This window comes from Octodon degus, unplaced genomic scaffold, assembly GCF_000260255.1.
Source record: "Octodon degus isolate 3935 unplaced genomic scaffold, OctDeg1.0 scaffold00184, whole genome shotgun sequence".
NCBI lineage: Eukaryota > Metazoa > Chordata > Mammalia > Rodentia > Octodontidae > Octodon > Octodon degus.
The window spans coordinates 1750957-1772738 of NW_004524760.1; the positions used below are offsets into that span (position 1 = coordinate 1750957).

Genomic DNA, 21782 nt, shown 5'->3' on the forward strand with positions numbered 1-21782 from the left:
ATGTCATGGTCTCTGCCATGGTACTTGGATGAGTGAGAAGCGCTTTGGCTGTACGGCCTACCAATTTCATGTGATGGGAAAGTGATGTGCACATGTTGATTAACTAGCCAGGGAAAAGTCCAGGTGCAGTGGGATTTGCCTGTAGTTTCAGCTACTTAAATGGATGAGGCAGGAGGATTTCTTGAGCTCAAGAGTTTGGGATGAGACTGGACAGCATAACAAGATTTTATCACAGAATTAAAAAAAAATTAAGGAGATTTGTGGAACAACCTGGATAGATGCTCATGGGGTGTGTGTCCCATACCCAACACAAGGGGGCGCTGCCAGGCAAGACAAAGAGATTCCACCTGCGCTTCAGTCCGCACAGGGTTATCCTCACAGGACAATGGTCAATAGTGTGCTGCCACTCTTGACTTGGTGTTCAAGAAAATAAAGAAATCAATGTGTAATCCAAGTGTACGTACTTTTCTTGTGCTATGACAAGAAACAAGCAGCAAGTTTAACTCCAAAGTGAGATAAGGTGGCTGTCCAGAAGAGGCCTCACATGATGTTTTGAAGTAAAGAATGATAATTTCAGTAGAGACCATATTGGTGATTTCAGAAATTTGTTCAAGGGGCATCTGACAGAGAAATGTTTAGAATCTCAGAAGACCTGAATCAATCATTTCAGTCCCAAACTATAAACATTCTTAGCATTGAAAACTGGACATCTAGATCTCTACAGCTAGGCTACAGATAGATCACCCCGTGAAGGTGAGAGTAGTTACCCCACGACAGGAACTGAGGCTCCCTTTAAGTGGGAGCAATTAGTTTCTAGGAACCAGATTGCCCCCCAAGCAAAAGGACTTCTCCAGGGCTACCTCAAAGAACCAGGCCTGAGAGAGTGACCAACCAGACCCTAGCCCATCTGAGCACCTGATAAGAACTGGTACTTTCTTTTGTGGACAGGCCAGTCTGATTTTCTCCACTCAACCTGGGTTCTCCTCCACTCTTCTTAAACTGATACCTCTTCTCCATTTTTTCATCCTTTTTAATTAAAAGATTTTGCCTGTAATTTCATGCTCTACTCCACACTTTAATTTCAACTATCACTGAGACATAAGTTCCTTTGAGTCCAATATCATGTATACGTTGGCAAAGTATCACAAAAACACTATCCCAGCCACTAGTATGACTTAGATAATCCCAGATTTACAATGGTGTAACATATGATTGTTCAACTTTAGGATGGTTCAGGAGTGATAACATTCAGCAGAAATCTTATATGTACCACAATATGTGTGTTCAGGGGACTATATTTTTTATTTATGGTAATTTAAACTTACAATGGGTTTATTGGGATGTAACACCATTGTAAATTAAGGAGCATTTGTGTGTGTGTGTGTGTGTGTGTGTGTGTGTGTGTGTGTGTGTGTATTTAAAATGTTAGCAAAGATTTTTTTAAGGTTGTGATAATTTCTTTTCCTGAAATTGCCTGAATGTATACCATACACTACACATTAAGTTCATGAATGAAAAAAAAGTCCAGAAAGACCCTTTCCTATTCCTTTAGCAAATAAAATTTGCTAAAATTGGTGATGTTTGCCTTCTGGTTTCCATTCGCTTCTGGGCCCCAGGGAAAGCATGAAGGGGAGGGCCTGGGTCTTAGTGGTCCTAGATCCCCTCATAGATTTTATTTTGCTTTTTGTCCTCATGACCCCTGAAAGGGAGTGCTGTTGGTTAAACCAAAGAGCTACATCTTTGTATACAGTGGAGAAATTTCCACCCAAATGTGAAGTAAATAATCATTAACCAAAACCTGAAGGACAGAAGCAGCTATCACCAGAGGAAAAGGGCTCTATTCCACCGACCATGTTCCGTGGGAAACAAGGTTTTGCTGATGATTCAGTCTGTCTAATGCCACAACCTCTCTCTCTCTCTCTCTCTCTCTCTCTCTCTCTCTCTCTCTCTCTGTCTCTGTCTCTTTCTCAGCCAGCAATTCTCCACTGTATTTTGTAACACAACCCAGTATACACACATACCTCTCTACATAAATAACTGAAACAAAAATTTCCCAAATCAATGCTCTCTTCCTTCTTTGAAATGCACTTTGATGTTTTTTTCTTATCTTTCATTTTGCTCTATTCTTTTTAATTTTTAAAAGGCTGTTCAAATGGAAAATAAATCAGTACATTTCAGGAATTATGAACCAGATGCGGGTGGGTGACATCTTTGAAGTGAGGGAGAAGTTCTGTGTCTACATTGAGGTGGAAGTGGTAGTTAAATAAATCTATGCCTGATAGAATTATATACACACACTGAAGTGTGCGTATCAAAGCTAGCGAGATCCAAGCAAAGTCTGTATTCTGTAGCAGTTAAATAGATGATGACAGAATCAGTTTTCTGTTGTTGATAATGTCTTCCTGACACCATAAAGTTATAACCCACAGTTTATAATTTAAGTCCTATTTCAACAAGGGTGGACATTAGATTAACAAGAAGCTTCTTATACAAATTAGCTTTTTCTGAAGAGCTAACCTATGCATACCAATATTTAAGCCATTTGGAACACTACAATTTCAACTCCTGTTAACAACCTCGCTGAGTTGGATTGCAAAGGGTTGTATGAGTATTACGTAGACTTATGTTTCATTTGCTTGTGTTTTGGCCTCTAAATGCACAGCCCTACCTTGCTTCCCATTTTTGAAGAGGCAATGCTCCTCTTCTTACCCCTCAAGACATTGGGACGATGCTTCTCAAGACACCAAGAGCGTTTGTTAAAGCCCACATTGGCTTTCTTAGATTCTTCGGAGGTAGGACTCAGAAATGTGTATTTGGCACAAAGCCCTTGGAATCTGATGCACAGCAATTTATCAGGAAGCTTGGACAAGTTTGCTAAAACTGGATGTGTGAAAACTCAAGGTGTTAATTGTCACAGCTATTGGGAAGTAAATTTAAATTTAAAAATTCCTCTATGGTGAAAATACAATTTCAGAGTACTTGCTTCTCAATTTCAATGTTTTTAAGCAATAAAGTCTAAAATATTAACGTAAGTCAAGTCCCTGCCCTTTGTAGCAAAAGCATTACTTTAGTGCCTCGGTTTCTTCAAATGCAAGGACGAAAATTCCAGTAATCTCCCTAATTCATAGCACTTCTGTAGATAATGACCATTTGTTCTCAGATGGAAGTAATTTCATTAGCATAAGTGGATGCATATTTTATAAACACAGACACATATGTTTCATATTCTACTCCTATTTATTTACACATTCTGTAAACACATGTGTACACAAAGCCACATGGACAATTTCAGAGGCACATGTGGAACACTGTGCACAAGTAAAGGCCCCAGTGGTTGCCTGGGAGCTCTTCCCCAGGTAACAGATCAGTTACTACCTCGAGGCTCTCTTTTGTCCTTACTGCCTTGGGGCGGGGTGGGGGGTGTGGGGGGTGGGGGATGTGCCCCGCAGTGAGTCAACCTCCGGAATTTTCCTCCACCTCCTTCCTTACCTTAGAATATCCTGCCCTCTTAAGGCTCTGATTTATGAAAGGAAAAATGCCTCCTCCAGTGTTCCTGGTTTCTCACCCGCTAATATCATAGCCTTCTCAGAAAACATATTTCTAACTCCTCACTTAATGAAAAGGAGTTAAATTAGAATGATGAGGTTGATACTTTCTGGCAAGTTGATTTTACAGCTCCCTCTACTAACAAAGACGCTGGATGTCCTTGAAGTTAAGTTAGAATGAACCTAGCCTTGAAAGTTAAGCTTGTACAGAGCATGGGAAGGGGTGGGAAGGTGCTAACAGGTGGTCATACATCTCTTCTGAGCTTCTCCTTTGCGACTCAAATAGATCAAATATTCTCTTTTTTTTTTTTTTTTTTTTTTTTGCGGAACCGGGGATTGAACTCAGGGCCTTGCGCTCGCCAGAGAAGCACTTATTCTACTGAGCCATCTCCACAGCCCCTCAAATATTCTCTTGCATCAGAAACAATTGGGTAACTACAACCTCATGTCTCCTGAGTGAAACTGGATTTTTTGCCTTACAGGTGCTCAACATAATGTGAGAGAGAAAAGAACATCAGGTAGAAGGTGTGCTTCTCAATGTTCTCTTCATATAAACATCCCGTTTCGGTCTGGCCACTTTGAGATCTTCTTTCCCTTTCTTTAAATGTGGGCCTGTTTTCCTGATAGCAAAAACAATTATAATACCTGTCTTGTGCTGAGCATTTCCTCTGCCAGGAATGTACAAAGTCCTCTAATGCATCTTTCCAAAAGGCCTGAGAGGTAAGTAAGCTTGTCCTCACCTTGGGTGAGAAGTTAACAGCTCAGGTAGAGCCATGAGCTGGCTCAAGTTTAAACAGACAATTAGTAGCTAAGCCAAGATGTGAACCTGAAGTTCATGTAGTGGATAGTGGTCCCTAAACCTTATGGACTTTCCAGAACCTCAGAACAGGCCCTTATTTGGAAATAAGGTACAAAAATGTAGTTGATGCAAGGTCATCCTGCAGTATGGTGGGCGCCAATCCAATAAGCACCGTCCTTGAAGAAGAGAGACAGATACAAGAAAAAGGCCACCACATGGTGGCAGAGTCAGAAGTTGGGGTGAGGAGGATTGCTGCCAGTGCCAGAAGCCAACAGAAAGGCAGGGGACAGGTCATCTCCAAGAGCATTCAGAGAGGACATGGCCCTGTGGACAGCTTGATTCCTGACCTCTAGCTTCCGGATTGTGAAACTGTACATTTCTCTTGCTATAAGAGATGTGGCCTATGGGGCTTTCTTTATGGCAACCATAGGAAACTAGTATAACCTGTGATCTCAGACCTTAAGCCATATACCCTACAATCTGAATATTGCAGAAATTTTGGAAAACAAAGCGAATTTACAAAGTGGTCATGATTCCACATTGCAGAATTAGTCATGCTGTTCAGATTTCCTTTACTTTCTCTCAATGGTTACCCCATCACTTCCTATTTTTCAAAATAGAAGCAGCGCTCTTGTTTTTTCTTCTATTCTGTTGGTTGACAAGCTGTATTTATTATGAAATATGTTTTTAAAACAATAATAGTTGAAAACCCTAAAATCCTTCATTTTTTCCCCCCACTTTTACCACCACCCTCATTATTTCAGCTAATTGAAATAGATCCAGTTGAGATGACAGACCCATCCTTGATTTGAAACAATGGTACTAAAAATGGAACAGTTGGCTACAGCGAGATTCCCCAGAAGATGGCAGTGTGGATCACAGGAAAAACAAAACAAAACAAAACAAAACAAAACAAAACAAAACAACAAAACAACAACAAAAACGACCTCACACAATCCTGGCCTCTTTACTAAACCACAAGTTTGTGAATCCTTTCGCACAAGCAGCACACATTGGGCTCCAGGGCCTTTGTGAATGATCCAGGAAATAGCAGTCAAACCCTGGACTATCTTGAAAGACAACTTGGAGTGATTATTTTCCAACTTTGTGAAGTCTTTTCTTGTGAAAGAAGAAAACATTCAATTATATCTAATTTATAGTTCAGACACTGGAGGTTTTTGTTATACATATTTTAATACATCAACTATATTTTCTGTATCCTATCCTCTTCTGAGCTGAGTTTCAAGCAGGGCTCTCAATTCCTGTGTATTTAGATTATGGATAAAAATAGGAAGGACTGGGAAAGAATCAAATGGAGCTAGTTCAGAAGTAAGAAAGAAAGAGGGCGCCAGGATCTAATTCTTTAATGTGTACTAACTGGGTGATGCTGATGCATATATTTAAAATCTCTAGTCCTAAGTACCACATATTTTCATGTGTTTTGCTTTAGTTTTTTATGACCACAATATCTGCTAGGCTGATGCTACACAGTAGTGTGCATCTCAAATGAGGAAGATACCCAGAAAAACAAAACAAAAAAAATTCTGAGTAGCAAATGCAAAGCAAGAGGCATCACAACCCCAGATTTGCAGTTATACCACAAAACTACAGAGATAAAAACAAAGCCATCCAAAAGTGTATGCTGGAAGAATAATAGCCTCTTTTATAAGTGATTCTGGGTGAAATGGCTATACGTATATATGTTGAAGATTGAATCTAGACCATGGCTCTCACCATGCACCAAAATAAAAATGTATCAAAAATTTAAATATTAAAATAGAAACACTTAATGTGCTGAAAGATAAAGTAGTAACACTCTTGAAGACAAAGGTATAAGCAAGGACTTTCTTCCTTTTTCTCTTTTATCTTTTTGTGTGGCTGGCTCAGCCCTTCCTAGGGGTGGGGTTGGGGTAGCTTGTGGTGCCAGAGATCGAACTGCAGTGCCTGCGCTTGCCTAAGCAGGCACTTTAGACTGTTGAGCTATCTCACCGGCCAGGCAAGGACTTTCTAAACAGAACTTCAATGGCACAAGAAATATCATCAACAATAAACAAATAGGGCTGGGGAGATGGCTCAGTGGAATAAGCACTTGCCTGGCAAGCGCAGGAGCCTGAGTTCAATCCCCAGTTCCACCAAAAACCCCCAAACAAACAAATAAACAAAAACAAAACAAAACAAAACAAATGGGATTGTGTCAGATTAAAATCTGCACAGCAAAGGGAACAAACAAGAATGAAGAGACAACCTATAGAATGAGAAAAAAAATTTAGCCAGTTACTCTTAGGAAACAGGTCTAATATTTAGAATATAAAAAACTAAAAAATTAGATCTTCTGAAATAAAAGACCCATGGGGCTGGTGAGATGGCTCAGTGGTCTAAAGCACCTACTTAGAACAAGCTTAGCAAACACAGGGACTGCGGTTCAATCCCCCAGCACCACATGCCAGCCAGCCCCACCCCCTGGTGGGCTGGGCTGGCCACACACACTCACACAAATAAATAAAATCTAAAAAAAAAAAAAATTTAAAAATAAAATAAAATAAAAGACCCAGTCAAGAAACAGGCAACCAAAATGAATAGACACATTCTCAGAAGAAGTGCAGATCAAAAATAAGCACATTTAAATAAGTTCAGCATCTATGCCACTTAGAGAAATGTAAATTAAGGTAACACTGAGATTATATCATATTCCAGAAAGAATGACCACCATCAAGAAGTCACCAGTAACAAATGCTGGTGAGGTTTCAGAGGATAACAAGGAAAACTACATTGTTGGTTCGAGCATAAACTAGTATAACCATCATGGAAATCAGTATGGAGATTCCTCAAAAACACTAAAAATAAAAATTTCATTCAACCCAAGTATTCCCCTTCTTGGCATTGTCCTGAAAAGGTTAAAGACATCATGTTAGTACTGTATATGTAATCCGTGTTTATAGCATCACAACTCATATTAGCTAAATCTTGAAATCACCTTGTATATCCCTCACCACATGAATAGGTAAAGAAAAGTGGCATTTACACACAGTGGAGTACTACTCTGCCCTAAAAACAAGCCACTTTTAGTCTAGTTTGTGTGCCTTGAGACAATAATGTGAAGTGAAATAAATCAGGCACACAAGCTCAAATATCATGTAGCTTCTCTTAAATGAGAAATCCAAAGTATTAAAAGCATTTGACGGGCAAATTAAAAGATAGACAATAGGAAATAGGGAGGTAGATCTTTTGCAAATGGGAAGGAGACCAAGGGATAAAAGGAGAAAGGGGGAGGAAAGGTAGGGGGAGAGGATATAAAAAGAATTAAGATGTGTTTCATACATATACCAAACAATCAATGTAATCATTATATATTGCAGATGTGCTCAAAAAATACCTATAAAACCTTGCTTCTATGATCAAGTTTCTTTCTTTCTTTCTTTCTTTCTTTCTTTCTTTCTTTCTTTCTTTCTTTCTTTTGTGTGTGTGGCCACCTCAGCCCACCAGGGGGTGGGGCTGGCTGGCATGTGGTGCTGGGGGATTGAACCACAGTCCCTGTGTTTTGCTTAGTTTAGCTTGTTCTAAGTAGGTGCTTTAGACCACTGAGCCATCTCACCAGCCCCTATGATCAAGTTTCTGGGCTGAGGGCAGAGAATCTGCTGTCCTAGAACCTTCTCTGTGATAGTGGTGTGTGTGTGTGGGGGCACCTTGAGAGCCATTTGGCTAGGGTGTTGGTAAGTGACTGGAGTGCCAGGTATTTTTGATGCCTTCTGTCTTGGGAACTCTTAGATTGTGTTATGCCACAAAATTAGGAAAATCTTTTCACAAAGTGAAAAGGTGCCAACCTAGTCTTTGCTCCAAATATGTGGGCAGCTGTGTGCAAATGTTGGGTGTAGCCTCGATGTCCAGGTGTGAATCATGATACTTCCTGTGGCCCGTGAGTGTAAGTGCTTTCTCTTCATGACAACTACACATGCCACTCACTCACCAGTGCTATGGGAGCTGGTTGCTATTGAATGGACCATGGAATCAACATGGTCCCCAGAGTCCCCTGAAAGCCCAGAAGAGAAGCTACATGAACCCAAGATATATTTTTAGAATACTGCAAGAGGTGACTATGCCTGGGTCAATGCTGGCACTACAATCATCTACCCAACTGTATTATTTCCTTAGTACCCAACACCAACTAATATGTTATTTCTTGTTTATTAGGTTTAGTTACTGCTTACTCTCTGTCTTAGTCCATTTTCTGTTGCTGTAGCAAAAGTACCTGAGTCTGGATAATTTATAAAGTGTAGAGGTTTATTCAGCTCATGGTTCTGAAGGACGGGAAGCCCAAGAGCATGGTGCAGGCATCTTGCTCAGGATCAAGTGAGGACCTTTTCACTGGTGTGCTCTCTGCAAATTCCCAAAGTGTTACAGGACATCACATGGCAAGACAGAGCAAGTACGCTAGCTGGGATGTCTCTGTATAAAGCAGGTAATTGCACAATCAGAGCCACACCCTCATGATCTCATGTAATCTAATTCCAGTTACTTCCCAAAGGTCTTGCCTCCCTATACCACTAAAACAGAACTTTGGGGATTAAGTTTTCAATACAGGAACTTTGGAGGAGAAACACTCAAGTCATAGCGCTATCCCCCTTTTTTCCCCTCAAATATAAACAACAAGGAGTGTTAGCCACTTTAATATGTTCTAAGAACAATGGCTGCCAAGATAATAGATGCAAAGTTATTTTTTCCCATGATTTTATTGAGAAACAAATAGCAATGAGACAGTTTCAAACCAAATTGGTAGGACAGTTTCAATAATTAACACATTGCATACATTCTTCCTAGTGGTTAATTGCTGTACAAGATGTGGGCATGATATCCTATCTACAAACACTATTAGAACAAATCCCTCTATTCATTAAGAGAATGTAACTATATATCTATTCTAACCATTTTGAATACACAGATACAAAATGGACATTCATCTGTATCCCCTTTTTTTTGTTTAGCTCTGTTATTTGAATATAGGTGTGTAAACTCAGCAAAATATTCTAAAAGAGTCCAGTAGCCCATAATAGTATTGGGTCTTCTGCTTCACTGGCAATGTCAGATATTGTTGATCTGAGTCCCCTACAGCTCAACGTAACAGCAAAGTTATTTTGTTTAATAGATGGATAAATATTGGCAGTGCCCTTCCTTCCCAGCCACTGAGGATGTGGTGAAGCATATTTATCTAAGCCTGATTAGCACCTTCTGGAGCCATGTGAAGAATATCATATTAATTTGGCAAGGCACGTAGTGATACATAGTGATAATAAAGAATAATAGGACCGGCCAGATAGCTCAGCAGACTAAAGTGACTATTTAGGCAGATGCAGGGATGGGAGTTCAATCCCTAGCATGCTGTTCTGGCCCCGCCCCATGGGACACACTGAAATGGTGATTGAGACTGGGCATGGTGGTGCACGCCTGTAGTCCCAGGGCTTGGAAGACTGAAAACAGGAGAATCACCGCGAATCTGATACGTGTACCAAGACCTTGTACTAAATAAATAAACAAATGGAATGATAAAACTATGTATTTGGGAAGAGGCCCTAAATCCCTGACCCATTCTTAAACTAATCAAAATCCACACCATTAAGAGTTAACCGATGCTAAAGAATATGAAATTATGGAACCAAAGAAGTTAGTGCAAGAAGAGACTAAGAAACTCAGTGAGTCCCAGTGTTTTACTGATGAGGAAACAAACTCTCACTGCAGTTTTCTGAGGAGCAGAGAACTGAGTCTCCTGTCCTTGGCCAGAGTTCCTGGTTTTCTCCTGAACTTCCTAGGACTGTAGCTTCTTGATGATGTCCTGCACTAAGCACAAGAAGATGTGACAGAAATGACTGGCAAAATAGCTCAGTGGACTAAAGTGCCTGCTTAGGCAAACTTAATCAAGTGCAGGGACTACAGTCCAATCTGTGGCACCACATGCTGCACCAGCCACAGAGTCCTGGCGTAGTGGCACATGCCTATAATCCCAGTGCTTGGGGGGGGGGGGTTGAAAAACAGAAGGATCACTAGGAGTCTGAGCTGCATAGTGAGACCCTGTAACAACCAAATACATTTAAAAGAAAGAAGAAAGAAAGAAAGAAAGAAAAAAAGAAAGAAAGAAAGAAAGAAAGAAAGAAAGAAAGAAAGAAAGAAAGAAAGAAAGAAAAAAGAAAGGCATGCTAATGCCTGATGGCTGGAGATCAGCACCCAGTTTGCATGGATGGCTTACCCAGGGATTTTTGTAGACCTCAAACTAACGCTGCTTGTATTTGACACAGGTTTTGGTTCACACTTAGAGAATATGGTAGGGCTCACTGGATCTAGAGTGTGACAATATTTCTACAACTTCCACATACTACAGAGTCTGAGGTTAAGGCTTTGTGGCTGCTCCCACTAGATGAATATTAGGTTTTTCTTTTTTTATCCTTTTTTTTTCTTTCTTTTCTTTTCTTTTTTTTTTCTTTTTCTTTTTTTTTTTACTTTTATTAGTACATGTTTGCAGTACCTAATGGTTATATTCACTGCAGGGAATTGGTTGGTACATGTACATAACACATTTCAATTCTTTTCTCCCCCTTCCCTTTTTATTTATTTATTTATTTATTTTATTTTATTTTTGCTCCGAATGTCTTCAGGACAGGTTTGGCTGGCTTGAGTTGCGGGGTTCGAACCACAGCAACCTGAGCCTGACTGGTTGGTTGAAGCAGCCACTTCAACTTCAAGAACTGAGCTAAGGGGCAGGCACCCTCCCTTTTTATTTTTTCAGCATTAGATTTATTCAATTATCTTATAACACCTTGTAAAGTTAATTATCACATATGTAGACTGAAAGCAAGACTAATAGGCCAAAGAACATATAAAACATGTGAGACAAATGTACTAAGTTCAGATACACTTTTAGGTAATTATCCAAATTGAAATATAGATACTTTTTTACCCTCTCCCTGTGTTTTTCCTATTATCTATCTTTTATTTTGTACTTTATATTAATTTATATTGAGTTTTTCATCTAAGAGAAACCATGTAATACTTAAATTAGTGCGTATGAGTTACTTCACTTAAATTATGACCTCCTGGTGCATCCATTTCCTTACACATGACTCAAGTTTCTGGCAGAGTAGTATTCTATTGTGTGTAAACACCACATTCTCTTTATTAACTCATCTGTTGATGGAAACATAGGCTGTTTCCAAGATTTAGCTATTACTTATTGCATTGCTATAAACATGGAAACACATATATCTCTGTGTCATGCTGTCTTTTAACTATTTTGGGGATGATACCTAGAAAGAGAATAGCTGAGTCAAATGGAATTTCTATTATTAGTTTTTTGAGAAATCTTGATCCTGGTTGCCATTGTGGTTGCATCAGTTTAGATGCCCACCAACAATGGATAAGGAGGGGCGGGGAGATGGCTCAGTGGAATAAGCGCTTCCCTGGCAAGCGCAAGGGCCTGAGTTCAATCCCTGGTTCCGCAAAAAAAAAAAAAAAAAAAAAAAAATGGATAAGGATTTTTTTTCCTCCACAGCCTTGCCAGTGTTTGTTATTGATTGAATTTTTTTTTTTTAATGTATTTGCTATAGGGTCTACAGAGTGTTCAGGGTCTCACTACATAGATCGGACTCATAGTGATCCTCTTTTTTCTTTCAGCCTCCCAAGTGCTGGGACTACAGGTACATGCCACCATGCCTAGTCTCAATCATCATCTCAGCGTGCCCCAGGGGAAAGGCTGGCATGGCATGCCAGGGTTGGAACCTCAGCTGCTGCACTCTGCCTAAGCAGGCGCTTTAGTCTGCTGAGCTATCTGGATGACCCTTATTGGTTGAATTCTTTTTTTTTTTTTTTTTCCTGGCAGAACTGGGGATTGAACTCAGGCCCTTGTGCTTGCCAGGGAAGCGCTTATTCTACTGAGCCATCTCCCCAGCCCCCGTTGGTTGAATTCTTGAAGATACCCATTCTTTCTGGATTGAGACAGAATTTCAGTGTTATTTTAATTTGTATTTCTGGATTGGTTAGCAATGCTCACCATTTTTAAAGTATTTATTGGGCATTTGTACTTCATTTGAAAAGAAGTATTCAGGGTTTGGGAGATAGCTTGGTAATCTAAGTGCCTGCCTGGAAAGCATAAGGACCTGAGTTCAATCCCCTGTACCACATGCCATGTTGGCCTCTAGACCCTGGGCACACCATGCTGGTCCTGAAACAGGGCATTGTGGTGCACGCCTGTAATCCCAGCACGGAGGAGGCTGAGACAAGAGGATAGCTATGAGTCTGCATAGTGAGACCTCATATCAAACAAATAAATCAGTGAATTAAAATAAAAAATAAAAATAAAGTATTCATTCATTCTATCAATTTTAGATGCCCATTTTTCATTAGTCTTCAAATTTGGAGAGGTTTAATTATTTTAGTTCTTTATGTACTCTAGATATTAGTCCTTTATCTGTGGAGTAGCTGGTAAAGTTTTTCCCCATTCTGTAGTTTATCTCTTCTTTCTGTTGGTGGTTTGCTTTGCTTTGAAAGTTATCATTTGGGTTTTGAAATAAAACTAATCATAGATTTAACGTGTGGTTCAAGACAATGATTAAAGAACAAAGTTTGCAAATAGACGAGGACAATTTAAAAATAAAGGCTCAAATGAAGATTTTGAAGGCATAAGCTCAGAGAAGGTACAAACTGAAGAAAATAGATATGGCCGCCCAAATAAATGCTCTTAAACTCCACCCAGCTAAATCATTATCAGAACTAACCTCTCTTGGATGCTGACAATATGCCAGGAAGCCTATCTGTGCAGAGCAGACTAGGTTGAAACACATAAGGTTGCCATTTTTATAAGTAAAATCTGGTTGTAGAACCATAATATCATTTGACTCCAGCTGAAAGTTATCATTTTCATTTTATAGATATGAATCCCAGACCTCAAAGTGGCTAAATAACCTGCCATTGACCATTTGGCTAGAAAATAGTAGAGTAGGATGTTTTAACCCAAATCTCATTCTTTTACTACTGTACTATGAGGCTAGAAAAACTGGCAAACTAAAGAAAAGCCATTGTACTGGCCAACATTTCTTTTAATAACTTAGAGTCCTTTACTCTTCCTTTATAGTCATAAATAATGCACTATAGGAAAATGGTATGTACTATCTCTTGAAGGAGCCCTAAGTACTGAAATAACCACAAATGGCTGTTATGAGGTTATCAAAATTTAATAACACTAGTTTTTATAACACAGTAGCTATCCTTTCAAAGAGAATGTTCTAAGAACTCATTATGTGCTTATAAAATAGACATTTCACAGAGTGATGAACAGAGGGAGTGTCTTCTCGGAGCAACACTCAGCATCTCCTAGTTTTTTAAATCTTAAGCATGCACTAAGGCGCTCTAAAGCAAAAGTAGGTAAAGCACAAAGAAAGTGTAAGTGGAGAGCTAAAGAAAACATGACTCAAGATTGATCTGATACATATTAATGACACTTTTAACAATATCCTCTGGTGACAAGGATGATGGCTCTCTAAGCGACTGTGATGACAATTACTTTTATGTACAATCAAGCTGAATCTTGAGATTGTCTTTGCTTCTGTGTTCTAGGATCACTGCTGCCCGGTTTTCCCTTAGCGTGCATTGTTTAATCCTTAGTGCTCACACTAGCTTGGCGCTTAGTAGCTTCGTACATTTGAAACAAATGAACGATATTAAAAGACCAACATCTTTGCATCATTTATCAGATAGTAACCATAATGCTGCACATTCTACTTCACAAGGATGAAAATAGAGCCATAACTAGTCAGCTCAGTGAAGCAGAATGTTCCATTGTACATCTTACAATGAAATTTCTGTGATCTGACACTGATTGGTAGGTGATGTATGAACAAAGCAGGAACAGCTGTGGAGTTCAAGAGATTTTTAGCTCTACAGCATCAAGGAATAAAAACATGAGGGTGTCAGTTTAGATTTTCCTCATCTACAAACAATGGACGGGGAACACTACTTTTTCCACAACCCAAGTACCTATTCTCTAATTAATTGGCTTTTCACAATGGTGACACAACAAGATATAGACACACAAGAGACCATGTCAGAGATTTAAATTCATAAACAGTAGGCTGACCTAAGAGAAATGAGGTTTCTTATGCCTAACTTCATTAAGGACTTGAATCAGGATCAAATAAATACAGTGTTTCACGGTAACACTGATGTAAGCACTACACTGACCTGGTTAATGGGGAATCAAGTTTGTTGCTCAGAATGGTCGTTCCTGTGTGGAGAGAGGATGTGGTTGTCTAAAAGAATAACTTGCAGGAGCACATGGAGCAACAGCCTTAGCTTTTGGAGGTCATTGTGGTTAGATGGAGGTCCTAGCTGGTTCTATCTCCTGTGTACCAGTGGCACCCCAGGCTCGGGTCCTGATGCCAGCTGTGAAGGCAGGCCTTCTTCCCCAGCTGCTGGTGGTCCCATCTTGGAGGTTGGGTGTGCCCTGCCACTTGGGCTGACTGATTGATGGCTCTTCTGGTCTCCCAGCTGCCTTTCAAGCTCTCAGTTCTCTAGAACCTCTCACATTATGGGAGGTCTAATTCCCATAATAGATGCTGTAGTCCACAGTTTCTAAGGTTCTTCTTTTTTCATTTGGACTCTGATGGAAACAGTAACAATATGTCATCACTTTTTTGTTTTTGAAATTTAATGCATACTCCTAATTTGAAAAATCAAACAATATGTAAAAGTAGAATAAGGAAGGAAAGAATCCACCCCAAATCCCACTTATTTGGTTTCACAAAGTATAGAACATTTGGTGTTAAGTTTTTGGAAATTTACCTTTGGGTCAGGACATAGGGAACCTACTTACAGAAAGGAGGGGGCAAAGGACATAATGCATCTGGATAGCTAAGTTATATCTTGTATCAATGCTCTCTGGGTTATATTTCTGAAATCCTTTTGCAGTGCTGGAGATTTAACCCAGAACCTTGATCATATTGTGCTAGTGCTGTATGACTAAGCTAAAGCCCTAGCTCTTGATTATATTTAGAATTAAAAAAGATATATTTCCCATACTATAAGCCTGATTTATACGCATCTATATTACAGAGAATTTTAAATTTTAAATGTCATTTTCTGCTCATCTTAATTAAGGTCCATATAAAAATTTTTGCTTCAATTCTAACCAGAACTGTTAATAAATCCCTCTGTCAATCCAAAAAAAGTAGTTAAAAGTAGTCCACTGTGGCAACACTGGATTTCTAACTTGAGCATCACTGCATGTTTTCCCATAAGAGCAGTCCCTTGGGAAAGGAGTTAGGATATTTTGGATTAGTTGTCATAGCAACAGCTTAAACAGAGAAAGAATAGTGGAAATATACCATTCCAAACCCATATTTCTGCTTCATTCATGCTTTTAACCATGGAAGACCTGAAAAATTGGAATCTTTTATTTTTTCCTTAGGAATACTACCACCTGTTGGAAATATGTAGTAGAGGAGAAAAGTTTCATCCATCTGCCCTTTACCACTGATAGGTCCCAAGACTTTCCAAATCTACAATTTTCCCCCTTGTGTACCACTGCACAGAACAGTAACACTGGGCTCACTCATTTGCTGAGTGCTCCCTCCTTCAAATCAGCCTTCCATAATCAGGGGTTCTCATCTGTGATGTGGTGAAAGTGTCAAATTATTGCATTGCTTGAACTTCTTAAATAGCTGAAAGCTCAGATACTGAATTTGCACACATAGGAGTAATGTAGTCATGTGTTTGACTTCTAGTACAAGGAGACAAAGTTTACCTCCAACTCTGACCCTCATATGACCTTGTGTAAGACACCTAACCTCTCTTGGTGCATGAAGATAAAAATAGTCTGATGTTAGTAAAAGTGTTTGGTAGATTATAAAGTGCTACATGATTGAATAGTATCACAGTAATGCAAGTGACTGGTCTAATAAGTGAATGTGTTAACTCCAAAGCATTTCCCACCAATTCTCAGGGTCCCATTTTCTCAAGGTTGTTTCTGGCATTTTCTTATTGTTTCCTGTAAATTCCATTTGTGCATCATTTCTTGCACTTTACTTGCTGTGCACTAGCAGCTTTTCATTGCAGTTTACATGACAGAAACTCCAAATAACTTAAAAGTAGGCCTAAGACTCACCTACTGTGAAAATTCCTCTGGCCTTTCTACCATCTGAGTAATGTTCCTCTGGCTGTACTCAAGAATAAGAAATGTAGCACAGCTGTAACAAGATGGTACATGTCCCAGTGCTGTCCCTCAGGGCCCCTGCTGCACTGGAGAGACCTCTGGCTGTGGGCAGTGGGCTGCCTTGCCTGAGACTGATACTTTCAGAGAGTAGCCCACAGTGGTGATGGATGGGTGAAAAACAAAATCTCTACCTTTCTACTCCTAGAGGAGGAGGAAGAGTGGAGAAAAGGAAGCACTTTGAGGTATTTTCTATATACTTGGCTCCCAGATTTCCTCCTCGGAGGAATTGACTCTAATTGCCCATAGTAGCCCAGGGCTCTCTGTACAATCATAACACACAGACGTTGGCTCCTGGGCCTTTCTCTGCTCACTTTCCCTTCCCCCAATCCTGGCTCCATAGTTTCCTAGATTCATCCCTCAAATAAAATACTTCTATTAAAATCTTTGTGTTTTAGCAACCGTAGTGGTTGAATTGTGTCCTCACCCCTAAAAATGTAAACACTTTAATATCTGGCACCTATTAGTATGTCTTACATGGAAAGAGTCTATAGATGTACACCATTAAGTTAAGCTGCACTCCCACTGGATTAGGTGGGCCTTGATCCAATATGACAGCTGTCCTTCTAATAAGAGCAGAGAGAAAGTACATGTGAAGAGACCACAGGGAGTGGGAAAGCCATGAGACCCCAGAAACAGAGTGGATGGATGTATCTAAAACCAAGAAATGATAAGGATTCCTGATAACCCAAGAAGCTGAGAAAAAGCTATAGGATAGATTCCCCAAGAGCCTTTAGAGAAAGAAGGACCCTGCCAATACCTTGACTTCAAGATTTTGAACTCCAAAATGATGAGACAATACATTTCTTTTGTTTGTGCTACTTTGTCGTGGGAGTCCTAGAGAAATAATATCACCTCAAAACTTAATGACTAAACCATTTTATGTTCCAACTTCCTGGGTCAGGAATTTGGGCTTAAGCAAGTAATTCTTCTGTCCCATGTGATATCAACTGAGGTTTACTCTATGGCACTGATGCAGAACCTTTTAGAGCTTTCAATGATACAAACAGCCTCTTGCAGCACAGGTGCCATGGGTTCACCAGCACTGCTCTATGGGATCCAACAAATAGTTGGGCAAGTATAGAGTACCCAAGACAACTTTGTTCATTGTCTGGTAATTTAGCAGAGCAGCAGACATGGCAGTGTTACGGGTTGTGTCTAGTTATCTCCTCAAAGCCTCATACAGTCATGGGGCGGGGACTTCTAGAAGTTGAGATTAATTCATGGTCATGGCTGGGATTATGGGTTTTAGTACTGATAGGATTATGGGTGTGAGCGCTACACCTAGCCTGGGGCAGATAGCCTGAATGTAACATAAGAGAGTCAGAGAGACAGACTTGCTCTTTGTTGCCATTGTTGCTACTACTCCTCCCATTTGCTCTCTGCTCTTTACCACCTTCATGAAAGGTTGCTCTCTGCCATGTGCCACTCTGCCTTGGAGCCAGCTGAGTATGGACTGAAGTCTCCAGTAACTGTGAACTAAATAAACCCTTCCTTCCTTCATTTTGGGTGTGGGGTATTTGTCCCAGCAAGGAGAGAAGAGTAAACAAGACAGGCAGGAAGGCTGGACTCAACTGGAGCCAGGACCTCGAAAGCCAGCATGGCAGGTTAGGGTCATGTGAGCTCTTTCAGGAGGGCTCAGAACTCCCATAGAGAGGGTGTTCTAGGAGACCCAGACTGCTGCAGCAAAGCTTCTTGGAATTGAGTCTCAGGACTTTCAGGATGTCACTTTTACCACTGTTGGCCTGGCAGGTCAGTTAGTCCTGCCCAGAATGAAGGGGTTACCTCACCACTGGAAGGATAGCAATGAGCTAACAATGAGTTATGGCCACCTTTATTGTATCTCACATTGCCTCAGGCTTTGCTTCTCAGGGGCACAGCCTAAGGCAATGGTCTGCAGGACACTTCAGGATCTGGCTCCTCCTGGCCACTAAGAGCATCTCAGGTAAGCATCCACCTTTTTGCCAGAGATATCAGGCTCCTCGCTGTTTTTCAAACATTCCATGTCCCATCTTGATTCTGTGCTTTAATTTCTTTACTATAAACAGGATAAACAAATTACACCACAGAGTCTTCTCAGTAGATGTTCACACTCTTCTCTTTTTTGAATATCCTAGAACTTGACTCTTGCTTCCCTAGGTTGGACTCCACCTTCTCCATTCCAGCTAGATAGTGAACTTTCTTTCGGTGCCTGCCTCCTAGCTGGGCCAATATCTATTTCCTTGTCAATCAGGTCAATGTAGAAGCTGCCCATCGAGTCACTGTCAAGCTTAAAAAGTCAGAAAGAGTTTCTCTAAAGGATAATGACACTTATGTGGGAAAAGCATGCAATGGAAACATGTGGGAAAAGCATGGAAACATGTGCCATAGTTAAGCATGAGTGTATTAAAAAAAGCTTGAAGCATGGAAAAACAAAAAACAAAACAGAACAAAAAAGCTTGAAGCAGCTGGGTGTGGTGGTGTATACCTATAATCTAAGCACTCAGGAGGCTGAGAAAGGAGGATGAATGCAAGTTTGAGGTCAGCCCAGGTTAAAAAGTGATTCAAGGGCAGCCTGAAATGCATAATGAAATCCTATCTCAAAAAGACAAAATTGGGCTGGTGAGATGGCTCAGTGGTCTAAAGCACCTACTTAGAACAAGCTTAGCAAAGCACAGGAACCGCAGTTCAATCCCCCAGCACCACATGCCAGCCAGCCCCGCCCCCTGGTGGGCTGAGCTGGCCACACATACACATAAATAAATAAAATTTTTTAAAAAAGACAAAATTTAAAAATTAATTAATTAAAAAGGTTGAAGGAAAAATGAAATTTTATTTTTCTGGCGGAGCAGGGTATTGAACTCAGGCCCTTGCGCTTGCCAGGGAAGCGCTTATTCCATTGAGCCATCTCCCCAGCCCCAAAAATGAAATTTTAAAGGCAACAATGGGCCATTGTGTGGCTGGACTCTGCCGCCGCTGCTGTGTCAGGCGCGAGTTCGGGTTTTCGCCGTCCCCGCACCCGCACCGCGGCTCCCGTGCTGCGGTCCGCTGTTGGAGAACAAGCCTTCGGGACCGGGTTCACCACGGACAGGCCGCGCGTCTGCATAGGATGCCTCTGCTACCCCGTCCGGGATATGGATATCCAGCGCTTTTTTCAGCGGCTACGGCAGCCTCTTCGAAGTAGACCTCAAAAATGGGTACGGCTTGGTGGAGTTCGAGGACCCCCGCGACGCCAACGATACTGTTTGCGAGCTGAACGGCAAAGAGCTCTGTAGCGAGCGCGTGATCGTGGTGGAGCACGCCCGGGATCCACGTCGCGGTCGCGATGGCTACAGCTATGGAAGCGGCAGTGGTGGAAGTGGATACAGCAGTCGGAGAACCTCTGGAAGAGACAAACTTGGACCACCTGTTCGTACAGAATACAGACTTACTGTAGAAAATCTTTCTAGTCGCTGCAGTTGGCAAGATTTAAAGGATTTCACGCGGCAAGAAGTCACCAATGCAGATGCTCACAAAGCATGCACAAATGAGGGTGTAATTGAATTTAGTTCCTACTCTGATACGAAGCGTGCTTTGGATAAGCTGGATGGTACTGAAATAAATGGCAGAAATATTTGGCTTATTGAAGGTAAACCATGAACAAGCCACAGGTGGTCATATTCAGGAAGCAGATCTAGGTCACGCTCTAGAAGGTCACGGAGTGGGAGTTGCAGGAGCAGCCGCAGTGGATCTTAAAGTGTCTGGAAAAGTCGCTCCCGATCCATCACAGAGCAAAGGTCAATCACGTTCTCCATAGAAAGGCAGGAAATCTAGGTCCAAGAGCAAATCTAAGCCCACGTCTGATCGGGGCTCCCATTCACACTCTCGAAGCAGAGCTAAGGATGAATAGGAGAAATCCTGAAGCAGGTGTCGCTCTCGCTGTCGGTCCCCCAAAGAAAATGGAAAAGGTGATATAAAGTCAAAATCCAGATCAAGGAGCCAGTCTCGTTCCCATTCACCTGTACCTGTACCACACTCAAAGCCTCGGTCTGTATTCCCTCCACCAAAAAAAGCTTCCAGATCCCATTCTAGATCTCCTTCAAGGTCAAGGTCCAGATCAAGTTCCAGAGATTAATCCAGAACTCTGTTCTTTGCACACTATTATGGAACACTTTCCTACTTGCTTAGGCAGTTACTCTTGCATGTTTGTACTTGGCCTCTTCTGCAAGAGGATCTGAGAAGAGTGGCATACAAAAATTTGATTTGTGGCTAAATTTGATGAAAAACATGAGGTTCTAAAATGGTGACATGAAGTTAAAGACCCTCTCCCTTCTTTGTGGAATTAAGATAACTTTGATTTTATAGTTTTTGAGCTAAAATAACTTTTGTAAAGATTAAGCTCACTTAGTTTTTTTTTTTTTTAAATATTTCAGCAGGATCTGCTGCAGGGTTTGTTTTTGTTTTGTTTGCTTATTTTTAAATTAACTGTTTCAAGCTTTGGATACTTAAGGCTTTAGAGGGAGAATCTAATTTTCAACAATGTTAGCTTTTTATAAAGCTTGAGATATATAAGTTTTAAATAAAAGTTTGCTACCAAGAAAAAAAAAGGCAACAATGAGGAAGATTGGCTGTGTGGGTATTTGTAATTCCAGCACTCTGAGAATATGAGGCAGGAAGATTGAAAATTCAAGCCTAACTTAGGCAACTTACAGACTTTGTTATAACCTGTCTCAACATTTAAAAAAAAATTATTTTAAAAGCTAGTAGTGTAACTCAGTTCAAAGACCTTGGGTTCAATCCCTAGCACCAAAAGAAGTATTACATAAAATGTACTTCCTCAGTAATCTTTGCCTATAAGGATTAACAAGGGTAATACCAGCTCAGTGTTGAACAGACACCTGCTGAGCTAATGTCCTTGCAGCAAGATCTTTTGTGTAAGGTTATAATGGCCTTTGCACAAACTTAGGTTCTGGAAGTCTTTTTGACTGTTATTATTATTTATGGGATGTTCATCTGAGTCCCCTGGTTAAGTCAAATTTCCTGCAAGGCGATGGTGTGTAAAAACCCTACCTTCATAACCTTACAGTTTTAGTGAGTGGGTGGGTACAACATGAGCCAGAGCTGTGACCAATCAATAAGACTGTAAGTGTAGCCATTTAGGTAATATTGGTCTAATAGGAAAAGCAAGTGTACTTGGAAAGAACAAAGAACTTTTCAGGAAGAGGTCTTGGTCACT

At 40.6% G+C, this 21782-nt stretch overlaps 1 pseudogene across 1 annotated transcript; it reads left to right on the forward strand.

Moving 5' to 3' along the window:
* Positions 1 to 2183: 2183 nt before the first annotated feature.
* On the forward strand, positions 2184 to 21055 carry LOC111813343 (annotated as a pseudogene). Its single transcript, XR_002818634.1, has 5 exons — positions 2184 to 2255; positions 4028 to 4041; positions 19714 to 20259; positions 20372 to 20441; positions 20526 to 21055. The product of XR_002818634.1 is annotated as a serine/arginine-rich splicing factor 6-like (transcript).
* Positions 21056 to 21782: the final 727 nt, after the last annotated feature.